Source organism: Portunus trituberculatus, chromosome 29 (assembly GCF_017591435.1).
Source record: "Portunus trituberculatus isolate SZX2019 chromosome 29, ASM1759143v1, whole genome shotgun sequence".
NCBI classification, from domain to species: Eukaryota; Metazoa; Arthropoda; class Malacostraca; order Decapoda; family Portunidae; genus Portunus; species Portunus trituberculatus.
The window spans coordinates 3590185-3610531 of NC_059283.1; the positions used below are offsets into that span (position 1 = coordinate 3590185).

The window sequence follows — 20347 nt, forward strand, 5'->3', positions numbered from 1 at the left end:
GTCATAAAAAGGGTTGGGAGGGCGTGGTAAAACTCGTAGGAAGGCGTGGGGAAGGCGTGGAAAGTAGAGGTTACTGGTCCCTGACAAACACTTATGGTTACTTCTACTGGCTGTCTCTCTCTCTTTCTCTTTCTCTCTTTCTCTTTCTCGTTCTCTTTTTCTCCCTTTTCTCCTTTCATCTTCTCTCTGTCCTATTTCTTTTCCTGCCTTTGAGTTCTTTCGCTTTTTTTCATGACTGTCTCTTTTTAATCTGTCTAAATCTTCTCTTTTTGTCTTGTCTTTTCTTTTGATTTTCCTCTTTTCTGTTTATTTTCCTTATCCATATTTTCCATATTTCCTTTTAGTTACTTATATAATCTTTTTTTCCTCTTCCACGACTTTCTTGCTTCTCTCTCTCTTCTATATTTCTTCTTGTTTCATTCAGTTATTTATTCTAACTATCTCTTTCTTCTCTTTTCCATTCCTCATTTCCCTTTCTTTTTTTCCTTCATGTCTTTAGTTGTCTCCCATATTCCTTCTTTAGTTTCCATTTCTTCATTTTTCCCTCAGCACTTTCTTCTCTCCTTTTCTTCTCTTCCTTCTAATCACCTTAATTTATTTCTTTCCTTTCCCCTTTTCCTCCTTTCGGTCCCCTTTTTTTTCTTCTCTCCTTCACAATCCTCACATTTCCTTTTGCTCCCTTTCTCATCCTCATCTGTTTCTCCTCCACATTCCACCTCTGATTCTCCTTCTTTCCCTCCCCTTGTGGCGCTCTAAGGGGGTGCTCGCCCATTAGCTGGTAAGGGGAAAAATGTACGAGCTTTATTTGTGCATTCCAGGTGAGATTACTACGTGAGGGGCTTAATTGTCCCCCTTGAAAGGTAAGGTATTCCTGACAGCTCCTGTATTCTTGGGCTCCATTAAGTAGATCACACACTCATCGGGGAGAGTGAGACCAGGGAAGGGAAGGAAACTGCTGGAGGAGTATGGGAAGGTAGGGGAGGGAGGAATGAGGGAAGACAGGAGGAGATGGGAATGAGGGAAGGAAGGAAAAGAGGAAGGAATGCGAGAAGGGAGAGGACGAAGTAGGAATAGAGGAAACTGTTGGAAGAGTATGTGAAAATAGGGGAGGGAGGAAGGAATGAGGGAAGAGAGAGGAGGGAGATGGGAATGAGGGAAGGAAGGGATAGAGGAAGGAATGCGAGAAGGGAGAGGACGAAGTAAGAATAGAGGAAACTGTTGGAAGAGTATGGAAAAATAGGGGAGGGAGGAAGGAATGAGGGAAGAGAGAGGAGGGAGATGGGAATGAGGGAAGGAAGGAAAAGAGGAAGAAATGGGAGAAGGGAGAGGAAGAAATAAGAATGAAGAAAGAAAGGAAGGGAGATAGGAATAAGAAAAAAAAGAGGGAAATAAGTAAGGAAGACAGGGAATGGAAGTAGGAGAAAAGGAAAGCAGGAGAGAGAGGTAAGGATGAGGGAATGAAAAAAAAACGGAAAAATGAAGTAAGGGAGGAACAGATGTAGGATTGAGGGAGGATAGAAAAAATGAAGTAGGAATGAGGAAAGAGAGGATATCTTTATTTTTTTTTACTTTTTCTATCATTTTTTAATTTATTTTCTAGCATTTATTTTTTTTATCAATTTTGTGGATCATATGACATTTATTTTACCATACAATAAAATTTTTTCACCGTTTAGCAATTTTTTCTGTTTTCTTTTAGTACATAACCACCATCTTTTATTGCTTTCCCGTACGTGTCAATCCCTTTTCCATTTCTATCACCAAAGTCTGCTCAGATTACGGTAACAAGGAAGTCGCACTCACGCCGCTGCTGTGCTTCATTAACTAATTGACGGATCAGTGGCACCTCATCCCTCCTAATACTGTGACTCGTGGTGGCTTGGCGGGAAAGTACTGCCTGGCCGGTGATTGGTGATTGGGTGATTGTGTTATTTGGTAGTGCTTGTTTCCTGGTGAATGGTGGATTTGTATGTGTGTGTGTGTGTGTGTGTGTGTGTGTGTGTGTGTGTGTGTGTGTGTGTGTGTGTGTGTGTGTGTGTGTTGGGGAAGGAAGGAAGGAGAGACGAGAAGTGAGAGAGAGAGAGAGAGAGAGAGAGAGATTAGATGATTAATGAAGAGAAGTGGGAGAAGAAAAAAAAATTAAAATAAAATAATATGCAAAAACAAGACTAACAGGAAAAAGGAAAAGAGAAAGAAGAAATTGAGAAAGAAAGAAAGAATAGGAGGAGGAGGAGGAGGAGGAGGAGGAGGAGGAGGAGGAGAGACCAGTTTATAGGTAGGAAAAGTGTGATAATGAAGGCGATCGGAGGGAGAAATGGCGAAAGTTACAGGATGAGAGTGTGTTGTTTCGGAGGTGATAGTTTGCCCACACCGTAGAGAGAGAGAGAGAGAGAGAGAGAGAGAGAGAGAGAGAGAGAGAGAGAGAGAGAGGTATAATAAATTTCAGATGCAAAAAAAAAAGGAAGGAAATTTTAAGAAGAAAACGTAACCAAGTACCTGAAAATATATAAAAAAAAAAGCGAGAAGCAATTTTAATCTAACTAAGTAACTGTTGTGTATTCATTATTTAAAAAGCGAACGATTTCTCTCTCTCTCTCTCTCTCTCTCTCTCTCTCTCTCTCTCTCTCTCTCTCTCTCTCTCTCTCTCGGTCTCGGTCTCTACATTATCTATCACTAGCTAAACTGATCGGCTGACGCAATGTAAGGTTCAAGAATTCTCTCGTGACTTATTGAAATTTGGTGCTGGAGTAGAAGAGCATCCTGGAATCATGCATCAATCTGCCCTTCTCTGGAATTCTGGGTTTCTTTGCAGCTTACCTTTTTGCAACCCGTTATTTTCTTCCTTGCTATTTTTTTACTGCGTTTTTTCTTTCTTTTTTTTTTTTTTTTTTTGCTCTTAGTAGAGTAGGAGTTTCGTTTTTGTCAGTCTACTTGGTTTTTATTTATTCATTTATCTTTTTTTTTCTCTTTGTCAGTGTTTGCATTTCTGTGTCTGAAGTTTTCGTGATTTATATGTTTTTATTTATTTTTATATAGCTGTTTGTGTGTCTGTCTGCCTTTCATTTCTCTGCCTGCACGCTTGTCTGTCTAGCGAACATTGGAGCAGAGGAGCAAAATGGAGTAAATGGGAAAAGTGTCTGAGAGAGAGAGAGAGAGAGAGAGAGAGAGAGAGAGAGAGAGAGAGAGAGAGAGAGAGAGAGAGAGAGAGAGAGAAAGAAATAAAACAAGAGTTATATCATTCTGTAAAGAAAAGGAAGTCAGCGTAACTGCAGAAATATTCTTGCTACTGAGAAACAAAGGTTACCTGAGATGAAACACCTGGCGGGCACACCACACCTCTATTACCTGCTTGCTTATTGACCACCCAGACTGAACAATTTCTCAAACTTTTCCTCTGTATTTTTTTTTCTCCCCAGCGTTTGATATCGTGTCGTTTTTTTTTCAATCGGATCCTCAAATATGAAAAAAAATATAGAATAAGATAATTAACTCAGATCTTTTTATTTTTCTCTTCACGGTGAATGGGTTGGTATAACAAGAGGAAAGAAAAATATATTTGCCTTTTTTTTTGTCACAAGCTGAAAAATACCACAGAAAACATGGAAGATTGAAGCTCTGGAATGTCGCTGGAAATGTCAGTGCAGTGATCTTTTGAGGGGCGGATGGCGTTCTCCTATTGCTTCTACGCTTGGCTAATAAAATGAAGACTTAAGTTGAATAGAGGGAATCTGGCGCGCCGATGCACCTGTGTGGATCTCACCTGCAAATGAACTAGCGAGTTAATTAATCAAGCTTACGGAATATGTGAGGAGCAATTTTGACAGGTGAGAGAGAGAGAGAGAGAGAGAGAGAGAGAGAGAGAGAGAGAGAGAGAGAGAGAGAGAGAATTTAATGAAGCTGGAGAGACAGATGAGAGAACGGGAGAAGGGGGTAGGTTACTATGGGAGAGGGGAAGTGGGAGGTGCGGGGGGGGGAGAGAAGAGATAAAGGGATGGAGGGTATGGGAGATAAGGGAATGGTTGCTAGGTGTGGCGGAGGGAAGGGGGATAGGAGGGGCAGAAGGGGTGGTACTAGTACGCTTTGGTAGTGATCAGTGGTGTTGGGTTCACAAACTCCCCCTGGATTGGGTTTCAAAAGGATTGGGAGGCTGTAAAGGTATTTGGTAATGCGAGTGTGACAAGATTTAATTAATGTTCCGTTGGTAGCGTTGTGTGTGTGTGTGTGTGTGTGTGGGGGTGGGGGGATGGAAATATTAGTTGTAGGAACCTGTCTTTTTTTATTTTCATTGTGTGTGTAAATCGTTGAGTGTGATTCGTATTACTCATTCCTCTAGTCCTTAGTTCTTTAACCCCTACCGTACTAGGACACATTTCTACCTTGAGATTTACGTACGATTAGACGATTTTGTTTACGTTAGGAAGATTTTGGGATTCATAAGTTTAATGACTAAAATCTTCACTATTTTAATCCCTCCCACAATTTTTTGAAAGTGTAGAAAATCACGAAAAAGTAAGCGGAATGACTATGAGAACTGAATGGGGTTGAATAATCCCAACATTTATTCAAACACACTTCGTTAATTAAATCCTCACATCTATTCAAACACACAAGCACTTTCCTAAGTCATCAATAAATCCAAGTTCCTGGTTGTATTTACATTAGAGAGCAGCAAAAGACCTTCTCATTTATTTTTTTATTCGTTCACTCCTATAGTTTTATGTGAAGCGTGAACGATAACAAGAGTGAAAATGTTGAAGAAAATGTTGGCCGTGTGGATTGTTGTTTTCTGGTTTATGTAGAATGAATGATAATGACAAGGATAGATTCTGTGATAAAAAAGTGACGATGTAAAGGAATGAAATGTCACGTTATTTGCACATTAACTTCATTTGTAGCACACCGAATGTCAGAAAGTAAATTAGTTCATGTTTTCTTAATACGTTTGAAGTTTACTGGAAATGAAAAACGAGTTAAATGTGAAATAACACTGAGGTGAATTTTCTATTTCATTGTGTTCATTTAATTATTTCATTTCATCAGTCGAGATTTTATTGTTAGTTTGACATTAGTTTCTGCTCTTATTTTGGCGAATTAAAACTTTATACCACATTTTATATAAACCCCTTCAATACCATGACGTGCTTTCATATTTATTCATGTTTATTCTGCTTACTTTTTTGGTAATTCTATACAACCCCAGAAACTTATGTGTGGATTGAAATAGTGAAGAGTCTGTACATTAATCTTCTTACCTCCATAGACCCTTCCTAATGTAAATAAAATCGTCTAATCACAAAAATGCGTCCTAGTAGTGAAGGGATTGAATAAATGACTTTTATTCTTTCTGTCATTCACCTCCTGTCTTTCATTAGTGGCGAATTCACTGTTTCATCCTCTCACTTCATCTTTACACACAAGAACAAACATTAATCCCTGTTGCCTTTAGCGTGTTTGCCTTCACATCAGTCACATCACGCGCTTCACTGTCACTCTGTCGCTTTTACTTCACTTGTTTCCGGGGCGTGAAAAAAATATTGAAAAGTGTTGTATAATGATAATCCATATATTTCCGGTTGTTGCTGAGTGTATTGGTGCAAGGGTGATGAGTGGTGGCTTTAGGGTGAGTGATAGGGTGCGTGGATTTAGCGTGAGAGAGTGAAAGGTAAGTGGCTGCATGGTACGTGAGTTTAGGGTGATGACAGCTTGAGATACAGCGTGAGTTAGTGAGCGTAGGGTGAGTGACTGCAGGGTACGTGAGTTTAGGGTGATGACAGTGAAATAGAAAGTGAGGGAGTGAAAGGTGAGTGACTGCAGGTTACGTGAGTTTAGGGTGATAGATTGAGATACAGAGTAAGTTAGTGAGTGTAGGGTGAGTAACTACAGGGTGTGTGAATTTAGGGTGAAACAGAGTGAATTAGAGTGTGAAGGAGTGAAAGGTGAGTGACTGCAGGTTACGTGAGTTTAGGGTGATGATAGGGAATGTTACGGGCGAGTGACTGCATGGTGCGTGAATTTAGGGTGATGACAGTGAGTTAGAGGGTGAGGCAGTGAAAAGCGAGTGGCTACAGGGTACGTGAATTTAGGGTGATGAGAGGTTGAGATGCAGGATGAGTTAGTGAGTGACGAGAGTGGCGTGAGTTTAGGGTGATTACAGGCTATGCTACATGACGAGTGACTGCAGGGTGGCGTGAGTTTAGGGTGATGACAAAGGGATACAGTGTGAGTGAGTGATAGGGTGAGCGACTGCAGGTTACATGGTATTAGAATGATTGCTAAATTGCTGCAGGGTGATGACAGGGTGAATGATTACAGTAAATATAAAGTTCAATAAGGATTTTAAAAGAACGCTTTTATGTATTCGTTCTTGAAGTAGGTTATGCTTTGATGGATTTTCGAAGATGATTTCAAGAACATCAAAGTACAAAGTATTGATTCTAAGTTGACCAGGTGATGACGGAGCGAGTTGCAGGGCGAGTGATGACAGAGTAAGCAGCTATAGAGTGGTGAGTGAAGTGAGTGGTGGCGCAGGAATAAGACTCGTGAAGAAGGGCAGTAAATGACGCCTTGACTTCCCTTGGCGGCAAATTGATAATCCCTGTCTGGCAAACTCGGCTGTCGGGGAGGTAAGGAGAGCGAAAGAGGGAGTAAAGGGAAGGTAAATCGCCGCAAATTGCACCTCATGACTGTTATTCCCCTTTGTACGGCAGGGAATCGCCACCACCCCGCCCTTCCATCACTGCACACTGACGCTTTACACTCCCCGCCGTCACGTTCGCCCCTCGTAAGACTCTGCTAATTTGCGTGCCGGCCCGAGTTGCTGTAGTGCTAATAATCCACGACAATTACACTGGCTCGCTGCTTCAATAATTTGCCCTCTCTGTTCCCTGGTTCCTTCATTTTGCACGTTTCTTGGGTATTTTTCAAAGGGAATTTTATGTGTTCTATTATTTCTTGGTTCTGTGGGTGTTTTTTATAGGGTTCTTAGTACTTCAATAATTTATCCTTACTATTCACTGGTTCCTTCATTTTACAGGTTCTCTAGGGTGTTTTTCAAAAAGGGTTCTATGTGTCCTATTATTTCTTGATCCTGTTTTCGTTAGGTGTTCTGTTGATGTTTTTTTTTAAAGGGTTCGACATACTTCAATAATTTACTCTCACTGTTTCATGGTTCCTTCATTTTGCTGGTTCTTTTTGGGTGTTTTTCAAAGGGGGTTCTATGCCCTATTATTTCTTGGTTCTGTTTTCGTTAGGGGTTCTGTGGTTGTTTTTCAAAGGCTTCTACGTATAGGTTTATTCAGTTCTTGTATCAGGTTATGTTTTGAGTTCTATATCTGAAAGTTGATTTTATAGGTTAGGTTAGTTTTAAATTGGATGATAAGAGGCTTTTAAAGAGGAATGTTAAGGATTTGTGTGTGTGTGTGTGTGTGTGTGTGTGTGTGTGTGTGTGTGTGTGTGTGTGTGTGTGTGTGTGTGTGTGTGTGTGTGTGTGTGTGTGTGTGTGTGTGTTTTATAATGTCTGTCTGGCTGGTAATTTTGAAGGAATTTTTAAAGGAGATTTGCATTACGAGTTTAAGAGAATATTTTGGAATATACTATGCTTCCCTAATGACACTTGATTCTCCTTAGGGTGTCTCAAAAGGATACATCGTGACTCCCTTAAGCGTCTCTACTCAGGCATGGGGGAGTCTCTGAGGGCGTCCTGTGCTTCCCTTTCCCGGTACAGACACGCCCACGCCCACCAGCCGAGATAATGACCCTCTATATATGTGCGTCAAATGAGTGTATTGAGAGGATTAGTCTCCTTCAGGTTATTGTGGCTTGATTTGCTATTCAAGCCTCCTGCCCCTTAGGGAGTACCCGTAGATGCGCAGGTAAACCGTGGAGGAGGAGGAGGAGGAGGAGGAGGAGGAGGAGGAGGAGGAGGAGGAGGAGGAGGAGAAGGATGTGGATGTTAGAAAGAGAATAAGGATGAATAAAGATAAAGGAAAAGGAAATAAAGAATGAAAGCAACAAGAAGAACGAGGACATGGATGAAAGCAAAGAGAAAGAGGACAAGAATGAAGAGACGAGAATAGGAATGAGAGCAATGGTAAGGGCAAAGATGAAAATCAGAACAAATACAGTGCGTGGAGGTATAGCACATTTTCATTTCATTTTAAAATTACAAGTATTTTTATGCAGTTTTGTAATCCAACGCCTGGAAACCTCAATTCTTGCAGCGCCACAAGAAATGTTTCAATCACTTTGCTTGTAGTTTTGTGATATCAGGTAGGAAGTGAACAGGAAGGTGAACATAACAACATAAGAGTATCAAGTGCTTGCGTTGATCTTACCTGTGTTTGGTTAAGCTCAGGTAATTGTTGATTTGCTTTATTGTTTTCTGAAATGTTCTTATTCTTTTTTTCCTAGTACCTTTTTCTCTGTTGGATTAGACAGAAGATTGAATATTGTTCTATGATGTTACATATTATTATTATTATTATTTGTTTGAGTGGTTTTCTTTTTGTGTGTGTGTGTGTGTGTGTGTGTGTGTGTGTGTGTGTGTGTGTGTGTGTGTGTGTGTGTGTGTGTGTTATCTAAACGAGAAAAGATGATTGTGCTACATTAGAAAATTTTTCATTATCTTTAATTTCCAAGTAAATTATTGTTCTCTTTCTCTGACTTTCTCTCTTTCATGTGTTCTTTCCTTTTAGTGATAATGGAATGAAGGAAAGATAAATGGGAGAAAGAGAACTTACATCTCTCTCTCTCTCTCTCTCTCTCTCTCTCTCTCTCTCTCTCTCTCTCTCTCTCTCTCTCTTACTCTCTCTCTCTCTCTCTCTCTCTCTCTCTCTCTGGAGGATTTACACACAAAGCGGGATCTGGATAATGTAAATGAGGGTTCCTGCTTCACTGGGATCTCGGAGCGAAATTAGGACCAGGTAATGGTTCACAGAGGCCTTATAAATGTTTCCTCAGGTGTGTGTGTGTGTGTGTGTGTGTGTGTGTGTGTGTGTGTGTGTGTGTGTGTGTGTGTGTGTGTGTGTGTGTGTGTGTGTGTGTGTGTGTGTGTGTGTGTGTGTGTGTGTGTGTGTGTGTGTGTGTGTGTGTGTGATAAATTTAAAGTATGGGTTTATTTTTTTTTTACAGGTATGTTAGTGATTAGGGTTAATTAACATCACCGGAAATATTACCTGTATAGGAGCTTGTTATTCAATTAGTGAGAGAGAGAGAGAGAGAGAGAGAGAGAGAGAGAGAGAGAGAGAGAGAGATTTCTTTTTACAAGCAAAATGAAAAACTGCCTTCGAAACATCTCCCTCGGGATCAGATTCATCTCACTTCCCTTTGCGATAATTTAATGAAAATCCAAAAGAGGAAAATGTTTTTATCTAAGAATCTAATTTAATACACAAGATCTTTTTTTTGTGAGAGAGAGAGAGAGAGAGAGAGAGAGAGAGAGAGAGAGAGAGAGAGAGAGAGAGACAGAACAACAGCACAACGTCACCAGCATCACGTGGACGAGTGGCTTTATCATAGTTCTTCATTGTGTGTCCCATCATTAGGGTAATCAGTCAATAGTTTCACCTGCACAGTTAATCCATCCCCAGCCTCCCTTGACCCCATTCTATCATTACGCACATAAATCTATCACAAAAAAAAAAAAAAAATGCACAAAACTCGGAACTGTATGATTGAAATTGCTATTTTTAATCTCTTTTTTTGTATACATATCTATTCGTTGCATTGGCGATGGAGAGAGTGAGAGGGGAATGAGGGGCATGGACTAGGGGAGAGTCATGGGTGAGAGGGAGGGTGAGGGCAGCAATTAGTGGCGTTACACGGATCAGTCAATCCTGTGAGGCATGTTAGTGGTCCGATTCTGGTGGAAATGGGAGGGAAATGAGGCGCACGTGTGATGGGAGGGAATGGGAGGGCAGTGTTACGCGTCAGGGATGGCCCAGGAGTTTAATTAAGGTGTGTACAAGGTGTGAGCGTCAGGTGTGTTGTGGATATGACTGTGTTTGCAGGTGTGTTATGGATATATAGGAATTATGCTGATGCTTCTTTGATATATGAGTAACGAGTAGGTGATAGGAGAGAGAGAGAGAGAGAGAGAGAGAGAGAGAGAGAGAGAGAGAGAGAGAGAGAGAGAGAGAGAGAGAGAATGTCAGGTGTTGGGTTCACAGTCACAGGTGTGTTTTAGCGAAAACAGGTGTGCAGTGGATTCCCTCCCTAGTGTACTAGAACAAAACGAAGGAGAGAAACAGAGGAGAAGCCAGTTACAATTAAAGAGAGGAGAGAACTGGAGGGAAGAGTCAAGCAAACAGAAAAGTTAGGAAGGAGAAAAATATATATGAAGTGAATGAAGAGAGAGAGAGAGAGAGAGAGAGAGAGAGAGAGAGAGAGAGAGAGAGAGAGAGAGAAAGTAAAGAAAACATCAAAATTGCTTAAAGGAACGGGAAGTAATATAGATGAGAGTAAAAAAAGAGGTGAGAGGAATGGCCGACGCAGCAGACATTATGTGATATTACGCAGTTCCGCATTTTTAATTTTTGGCTGACACACTGTCCAGCTTTGTGCATGTTATTTCCTCCACCTGGCGGCAGCGGCCCCGGACAGGTGACAGCAACACGGGGAGAGTCGTGTTCACCGTGTTTTTGACAACCAGAGAATTTAGTTTTTAACTGTGGTCACTGACGAGTTCTGGTGGCAGTGGTGGTGGTGGTGGTGGTGGTGGTGGTGGAGCTGGTGGACGTGGTGGTGGTGATGGTGGTGGTGGTAGTGGTAGTGGTGGTGGTAGTGGTGGTGGTAATGGTGGAGGTGGAGTTGGTTGTGGTGGTGGTGGTGGTGGTTGTTGTAGTGTTGGTGGTGGAGCTAGTGGTGGTGGTGGAGCTGATGGTGGTGGTGGTGGTGGTGGTGGTGGTAGTAGTGACAATGGTGTAGTTGTTGTTGTTGTTGTTGGTGGTGGTGGTAGTGGTGGTGGTGGTGGTAAGTGACGCCCAACTTTGAAATGGGGGAGCGAGGGATTGCCCGGTGATGCCCTGCAGTGTTATATCCTGGCGGGGTGTTCCCAGCATGCTGGTGGTAGTGGGGGCGTGTGGCTGGTGGTAGCGGTTGTGGCGGCGGGGGCAGCGGGGCTCTGGGGATCTGCCATTAGTTGTGATGGTTGGCGCGGCAGCAATGGGTGGGTAGTCTCCGCTCTGCGCCCCGCCCCGCCGCGGCACGCCCGCCACACGCTGGCTGTCAATATCTATTAACAAGTGGATGATTGAAATTGAATAATTCAAACAATGCTTTGTTTTTATGTGGAAACAATATTATTGGGGAATACTTTATTAAAGCGTCACCCTTTGCAATGGTTTATGACACAGGTGCCATTGTCCTCTGGTCCATTTAATTCGGAGGATATTGTCCAATATCAATATGAAGCCATCGTGCATTTGGGCGATGGCCTGTTAGCAGGAGGCGCGCCCCGCCGCCCGGGGTAATTGTTTGAAAGCAGTTAATGCTCAATTATCAGAATTAAACCCTGAGCCTGCTGAGGCAACGGCGCGTCGCCCCTTTCCCCTCTCCCCCCACCTGTTGCCTCCACACATGCCACCCACTCCACCACAACCATGACGACCATAATGACAAGAACGTCAACAATGGCAAGAATTATACTGGTAACAACAACAATAATAATTATGATAATGATAATAATAATATTATTATTATTGTTGTTATTATTATTATTATTATTGTTATTATTATTATTATTATTATTATTATTATTATTATTATTATTATTATTATTATTATTATTATTATTATTATTATTATTATTATTATTATTATTATTATTATTATTATTATTATTATTATTATTATTATTATCATCATCATTATTATCATAATGATAATGATAATAATGGCAATAATAGCATTAACACTAACATTGATAATAACCATAACCTCTAGACCAGCATCACGGCATCATGGCAACACATAAGTGCCGTGGCCGGCGCCTGGCGGCGTAACGGCGTGGAAAGTTGTGGCAGCGATGAGTGTGTCAGCATGGCGGGGAGGCGGACGTGGAGGGCGAGGGCGAGGGTGGCGGAGACGAGTGGTCCGGCACTCCGTCAGCTGCCGCCGTCAGCAGAGCCTCGGGCCAGCTCGCGAAAACGTGGCGCGCGCCTTTGGGGAGCGCGGCGGGCGGCCCAGATTGAATCATTAGTTCCATGAATATAAACAACACGTCAGGAGCACCCGAGGGAGGGGGAGGGGAGGGAAGATAGCCCCGGAGGGAAGGGAGGGAGGGAAAGGAGGGGAGGTAAATCGCATACAAGGGAACACATGCACGGGAGGAGAGTTACTGTGGGTGACGCAGACTTGACAGGAAGAGAAATGCCAGGCGGAGAGGGACGGAGGGAGGGAGGGAGGGAGGCGGCGTAGGGACAGAAGGAGGCTGGAGAGAAGAGGGAGGGAAGGAGGTAGGGAGGGGCAGCAGGACAGGAAACAGATCATGGCAGATTGCGGGGCGCGTGTCTGGCTATCTGTCTGTGTGTCTGTGTGTCCGATAGCCTCACGCCACTCACCTGACCTCCCTTGCTAGGCGCCGGAGAATTGGTTTTGTTTATTGGGAAAAATGTTGCTGTCTAGAGAGAGAGAGAGAGAGAGAGAGAGAGAGAGAGAGAGAGAGAGAATGGGTAAAGAGACACGGGGAAATGTAGCGATGGGGCGGGGCAAGGCTAATTTGACTCGGGGCAATAGAGTGAAATAGTCTCCCGCCACTTTTTGTTATTTGTATATATGAATCTTTGCGTTCATGTCCGTTCCTTTTTTTTTTTTTTTTTTTCCTTTTTCCAAACTTGAGGTTATACTGTAGATTGAGGATTTGTGTGTTGATGAACGAGCATTGGAGAGATTTAGAGGAAGGCAGGTTGTTGTTACGAGCTCGACTAGGGAGGAGGAGGAGGAGGAGGAGGAGGAAGGTTAATAGTGGAGAGGGGAACGTGGGGAATGAAAGGGAGGGTGGAGGAATGGAATGTATAAAAATTGTAGCAGAGAGAGAGAGAGAGAGAGAGAGAGAGAGAGAGAGAGAGAGAGAGAGAGTGGAATGGAGGAATGTAACTCATAAAAATTTCACTCTTTCATGCATTGGTAATCGTTAGAGTGTGTCGTGCTGTAGATTGCCTCCGCTGCTTTGAAATATGAAGAGGAGGAGGAAAACTTGAGGTGTCTGACTGGAGAAATGAGTCACTTTTTCCTATTAACCATTCACGAACCACTTGAAAATGTACCTGTGTGATGGAAGAGACCAGCGGACCATTATATAGTACCTTAGCGTGATTTACCTGCGTGTTTTGAATAATTTATATAGGGATTCGAATCATATCTCAGGGTGTTTAGTATTTTATGCATCTAGTCATTTCTTTTAGTTTACCTTTTGTATTGCATAATTATTATATAGAGTTTCATGCAACATATTAAGATTTAACTCTATTTATCAGTAATTCATATACTCATACGTTATCTTCATGTATATACCGATTTATGTAAAATTTCATAGGAAGATGTTTGAAAAAAGCGTTACCTTCCTTCATTAACTATTTTAAAGTATGATTGTAGAGGAGGTAATATCAAACGGACATAGCAAAGGAAATTTACCTTTTTGTACTCACTTATTGATGTACAGTATCTATTATTACTGTACGTTTGGGTTAGAAAATAGTGACATTTATCAAATATTTCAGATTATACTTGTCAAATTGAATAATAACATACATTGGGTAAGAAAAAATACTTATACAGTGATTTATTTATCTACAGTGGTTCATGTATACTTCTATAAGGGATATAAATTTAGAGAATTGAAGATGATTTTTCTTTTGTCATTCTAAAGGACACTATTGTATGAAAAACTGTACGAATAATATTTTTGGATATTTACCTATATTTCAAATTTACTCCAAATACTTGCATATCCATTTGTCATGGTACTGGTAATGTAGGCATTAAGTATACACACTTGAAACGGTGAAAAGAAGAAAAAAACTAATTTAGTAACTTATTTGTTCACGTTGTTTCATATTTTTTATGTTCCCTCTGAATACTATTTATATATTAGAATATTGGTTATATATATTTAGTAAAACGCCTGAAATATCATGAAGCGGATAATGTGATAAAAATAAGAGCGGAGAAATATACATTAATTGACTTGTTTATTTAAAGTGCCTCATAATTTTTAGACACATATACTCCAAATACCTGGATTTTAAGGTAATGTCGTTGTATTTAGGAAACAACACCATGAAATATCGTGAAGCGGAAACACAAAAGCAACGCATCCACAACACATCCATTTGTAACAAGGTAATCGCTCGTGGCACGCATGCAAAACAGTATTAAGAAATGAATGATTATAAAATTGATGGTCGTGATTAGGCGGATGAAAATATGATTGGATTCTGATTTTTTTGTTTGTTTGTGTTTTTAGTGCAGTTGACGTGACAGGACATGATGGAGGTAAATTAGAGGATGTGTGTAGCTTTGCCTTTGAATTACAGTCCAGTTGCGTTTTTGTGTTCTCATTTTCTCTCTCTCTCTCTCTCTCTCTCTCTCTCTCTCTCTCTCTCTCTCTCTCTCTCTCTCTCTCTCTCTCTCTCTCTCACTTTTCTGTATCTTTTATGGCGCCGCGTTTGACTTTTCTAGTGTTTCTTTCCTTTTTTTAGGTATGCTTATCTGAGTGTGATATTTTTTTCTATCTTGCAACGCATGTTCTAGTTTCTATTTGCGTCTCTGTCTATCGACCTACCCACATTCCTACATACATACATATCCATCTGTCTGTTTATCTATCTATCGATCGTTATCTATCTTTATATACCTATCCATCTATCTCCATACCTACCTTCCTATCTATTTATCTAAGCATTAAACATGATACTTACATGAATACTTATCTATATTTATCTTTGTTTGTTTAATTACCTGTCTTAATATACCCGTGACATCCATAACACACCTTACTTCACTAATTAGTTACCAGCAGGCAAGTTACATAACATGTATAAGTATATGTATGTATGCATATGGTTTTTCAAATGTGTAGATTAAGTCTGTGTGTGTGTGTGTGTGTGTGTGTGTGTGTGTGTGTGTGTGTGTGTGTGTGTGTGTGTGTGTGTGTGTGTGTGTGTGTGTGTGCTGTTAAAAACCCTTAAACTCACGTAGAGAGAAAAAAATATATAAAAGCAGGAGAGGCGACAGAAGGTAACCCACAGAATCACTTGATGCAATAAGAATGGTCCGTGAGAGATAACCGAGTGACCAGCAATGAACACTGGGATTGGAGGAACCAAATGATGCCGTTCGTAATTGAATTAATCGGGTCTGGTCTGCATTAAGGGTGAGAGGCGCAGGCAGGGAACTGAGGGGAGAGAAGTGAGGCAGAAAGAAAGAAGAGGAATGTTAGGGAAGGTGGTGCAGAACAGAAGGGAGGTTAGTGAGTAAAGGAAGGGGGTGAAAGAAGAGAAGGATTGCAATAAGGAATGAATAAAATTGAAAGGAAAGAGAATGAAGACTATAGGAAAAGAAGGAAGTTTATGAAAAAAAAACTGAATCAATGAAAATAAGTTAGAAGTAGAAATTAGAGGTGGTGCAGAACAGAATGAAGCTTAGTGAGTGAAGGAAGAGAAGGTTATAATGAGGCAATAGATTTAAAAAAAAAAAGAGGGAGAGAAGAGTGGCTATAGGAAGAGAAGGAAGCTTATAAAAAGAATAAGTGAAGAAGAAAATGAAGTAGAAATAAGAGAAGCAAGGTAATAAAGTGAGAAAAAAGACTATAAGAAAGGATAAGAGCAGGAAAGTGATGTAGGAGGGAAATAGGAAAGACAATTTAAAGAAATAAGTAAAAGAACGTGATTTAGAACGGAAAGAAACTTGTAGGGAAAGGTGAGAGGACAATGACGCCTGAGATAGAGAAAATAGAAGAAAAGAACAGAGTGAATGTAGGCTAAATAAATGCTGAGATTAGGGACACAGGGAGGAACGAGGAAGAGGAAGTGAGGGTAAAGGGTGGAAAGGAAGGGGAAAACAAGGCGAGGGGAAAGATTGTCATTGAAAAACTAATACTGGAGATTATAAATGAAGAGAGGAGGAGGGAGAAGAAAGACATGCACAATCTCTGTTATATAATTGTGTAACTTGAAACAATGGTTAATATTTCAGCATTTATATCATGTTCTATTTATTTCCCCTCTTTATCACTGTCACTATGTCCTTTGCTTTCTTTTCTCTCCCCTCTCCCATGCAGACTTCTATACCATCTACCCTCGACTCTCCTACATCTCCCATGTATTATCAACCTCTCTCAACCCTATCCCTTCTCCTCTTCCTTCTCTCCCCTCTCCCATGCCCCTTAACACACTATACCCTACCCTATCACCCGTATCTCTCCCCTGCCAAGCTTATCAACCTATCTCCATCCCTCTCCCCTGCCAAGCCTCTCAGCAACCCTAACTCTCTTCCCTCTTATTTCCCTACCAGGCCTGTTAACCTTCCCACTCTACCATTTACTCTCCCCTCACCCCTTCTCCCCTCACCCTCGCCTGCACTGTGAAGCTCCCAACGCATCCTCTTCACCCTCTCTACCCTCTCCACCCTGTCCACCCTCAGGCCTGTTAGTAAAAGGGCCCCGGCGCCAGTGACAAGCCGTGGTCTGTTATTGTAGATCCGAGTGGGCTGGAGTGGGCAGAGGTGTTGTGGAGTGGGTGTGTGAAGTGTGGAGTGATTGAGGTTGTGTTTGAGTGGGGATGGAGTGGAAATGTGCAGTGGTAGGGGTGACAGGGATGAAGGGACAGGCATACACACACACACACACACACACACACACACACACACAACTATATTCCCACGTGGTCATGGAGGAATACCTTTTTTTCTGGAAGGGAGGGGAAGGAGGGGGCCAGTGCGAGTGAGGGAGAGGGGAGGAGGGAGGGATCATTTAATAGGTGCAAGAGAGAAAGGCATGAGAAGTAGCACTAATATATCCCACACTTTTAATTCTAGAGGTGGACGGAGTGTTGCATGAGAGCCTGGCATAAAATTCTCTTGATTGTCTTTATGATACTTGCCCTCGATCGATGTCACTATGCTTTCCCGCTGCCTCGTGTCCCGTCCCTCCCTTGCCCCACCCTCTTTCCACCTTCACCGTGCGTTAGTGTGTTAGACCTGTGAGTGCTTTGGTGTTTGAATGTTAATGTTAGCTTAGTGTTTGTTTGAGATGAGTTTGAAGTTGGTGAAAACAAGGACAAGAAGTAAAAGAATAAGTATGAGAAAACCTTACGAAAGAAGTGACAAAATAAGATGAGAGAGAGAGAGAGAGAGAGAGAGAGAGAGAGAGAGAGAGAGAGAGAGAGAGAGAGAGAGAGAGAGAGAGAGGAAAAATTAGAACCTGCAATTTCGAGGGAAGTATATGGAGGAAAATGGAAGAGGAAGAAGTAAAAGAAATGGGAGAGAGAAGAGGAGGAGGAGAAAGAGAAAAAGGAAGAGGAGGGGGAAGGATATAGTGAAGCGGAGAAAGATAGAGGTGAGAAGAGGAAGAATTAAATAAATGGTGGGAAGAGAAGATATGGAGGAAGGGAAAGAGGGAGAACACGATAGAGAGATAGAGAGAGAGAAAGAGAGTTGGAAGAGAGAAATGGAGGAAGAGGGGAGGAAGACGATAAAAGAGAGGAGGGAAGAAAGAGGAGATATATGCGAAAGGAGGAGAAGGAAAGGTGAGAAGAGACGAAAAACGAAAAATGGAGAAAAAAAGAGAGAAAGAGAGAGAGAGAGAGAGAGAGAGAGAGAGAGAGAGAGAGAGAGAGAGAGAGAGAGAGAGAGAGAGAAGAAATATAAAAGATATAAAGAGAAAATAGAAGAGAAAGTGACAAAGAGATAAACACGAAATACAAATAGAGAGAGATGGAGAATATATAAACGGAAGAGAAGAATGAAAGAAGAGAGAAAAGAAGAGAAACTTGAAATGTGAGAAAAGAACTAAAGGAGAGAGACAGAGACGGCATGAAGTAGAAAGACGGGAGAGAGAGAGAGAGAGAGAGAGAGAGAGAGAGAGAGAGAGAGAGAGAGAGTAGGGGGGGGGGTGTCACGCAGTCCTGGACATAAATAATGCATGGCTGGCTGGAACCTGAAGGCGCTGACGGTGTTTCCAGAATTAAGCTTGTTTGTGATGCTGAAAAATGACCGATTCACTACCAGGTGTTCTCTCTCTCTCTCTCTCTCTCTGCTCCTGACGAAGCTGGTGGTGGTGGTGGTGGTGGTGGTGGTGGTAGTGTGGTATTGGCATTTTTATTTACTTTTTTACATTTTTTTCTTTGTTCATTTTTTAATCTATTTAATTTGTTTTGGTTTCATTGTTGTTTCTTCTGTCTCTGTTCTTCCTTATTTTTTATTGATTCTAGTCATTCATTTGTTCTCTTTTTTCATTCCTTATCGTTATTTTTTTTTATTTCCTCATTTACTCAGTTATTCAGTTACATATTCATTTTTTTATTTTTTATTTCTTTTCTTTTTTTGCTCTTTTTTTGGTGTGATTTGTTATTTTCTTTTTGTTCTTTTCTTTTGGTGATTTGTCTTCATCTGGATTTTATAGTCTTTAATTTATCATTTTTTTCTTTTTATTCATTTAGAACATAACCTTTTATTTTATTTCTCATTCTCTTTTGTCGTCTCGTGAAGCTGTCATTTCAAATTCTCTCTCTTTTATTTTCTGTTATGTATTTTTATTTACATTGTGTTATGTAAAATTTAAGGAGAAAAACAAGAAAAATAAACACTAGATGCGGAAGGAAAAAGAAAAAAAGAAAACGATGAAAAAACAATACTTTTTCTTTTTCTGGATTTAAAATTGATAACTTTTTTCCTCATTTTTTTCGTGCCCTTCTCTGAGCTCCACGTTTACACAGTAAGTACCAAAAATAATTACGAAATAAAATTAAATAAAAGAGGTAGCAGAATATTATGAAAAATGTTAATAATCTTTAGTGCATACTGAAATAAGTTACGGTGGGAAAATCATAACGTGGAAGGAATGAAATGAGAGTCGTAAAATATCTTGAAAATGATAATAATGTTTGAAGGAAGAAGAAAGTAATGGAAACTGAAATAAGAAATAGATAGATGAATAAGATAAAGATAATGAGAGTAAAATGTCTGGAAAATGTCATATCTGTTTAAAAATTGAATAGTATTGGAAAAGAAACATGGATGAAAGGTGAGAAAAAAATTCCAATAAAAATCGAAATATCTTATAGTGTCACGAAAATAAATTATTTCAATATCTGGAATAATAAAGAAATAAATGAAAAAAGCGAAAAATAATAATAATAAATAGATATACTGAAATGCTAATATACTATAAAAATAATGCAGAACAAACTGGAAATAATGTGTGAGATAGGTTGAAAAATGTGCAATTCAACAGAAAGATTAGCAGGAAATATTACTTCCATGCTCATGGAAAAAAAAAAATTACAAATAAACATCTGTGAGTCCTTTCCTGTATGTCAGTAAGCCTCTGTGATGTATGAATATTAAACACAGATTAATGAGAGAGAGAGAGAGAGAGAGAGAGAGAGAGAGAGAGAGAGAGAGAGAGAGAGAGAGAGAGAATTTATTACTTGAACTCAATTAAAGGAGTGTGTTTTGTTATTTAATCAAGGAATAGTGAAAGTTAAAGTGTTTCTTTATGTTTAATTGAACAATTCTTTTGCAGTTTATAGTCTGTTATGTGTGGGATTATGCAAGTTAAGTGTTGTAAGTAGATACATTCAAGTTTGGTGCGTATGAAGGTTGGAAGTGATAGGATCCTTTAGGTTATTGTTTGGTCAGGCTAATTTAGATCAGGTCAGGCGAAGCTAGGTTAGATTAGGTTAGATCGGGTCAGGCATGGATTTGCTTAAGGCGTTTCATTTTCTTTATTTATACCATGTGGGCTTTTCACATGAATTTATGGGCTGAAGGGGATACTTTTCGGGGTACCTCCTATCTCAAAGCCCACCCGCTAGGAAACCCTTGCCCAGAGTGAGGAAGCCCAATCTACACTCGGACCGTGGACAGGATTCGAACCCGTGTGCTTGGAGACCCCTCGGACCCCAAAGCGCGCATGATTCCACAGTTTAGTTTAGTTTGGTTTGTTTAAGTTAATTTGGGTTATATTATATTAGGTCAGGTGGTGCTAAATTAATCTCAAATAAGGAACTGTAAGGCAATTTTTCGTGATATCAATAGGGAAAATAACGAAGCAAGATTTCAAAAAGGAATATAAAAGATAAAACTAATCGACAATTTAATGGAACGTGCAGTTGGAACCATTAAGGTGAAA

At 40.5% G+C, this 20347-nt stretch overlaps 1 long non-coding RNA gene across 1 annotated transcript in view; it reads left to right on the forward strand.

Annotated features, from left to right (window-relative positions):
* Positions 1–7740, forward strand: part of LOC123510416 — a 103110-nt gene extending 95370 nt beyond the window's left edge. Inside the window, exon 3 of the long non-coding RNA XR_006676489.1 lies at positions 7627–7740. This is a non-coding gene — a long non-coding RNA (uncharacterized LOC123510416). The remainder of the gene's footprint in view (positions 1–7626) is intronic.
* Positions 7741–20347: the final 12607 nt, after the last annotated feature.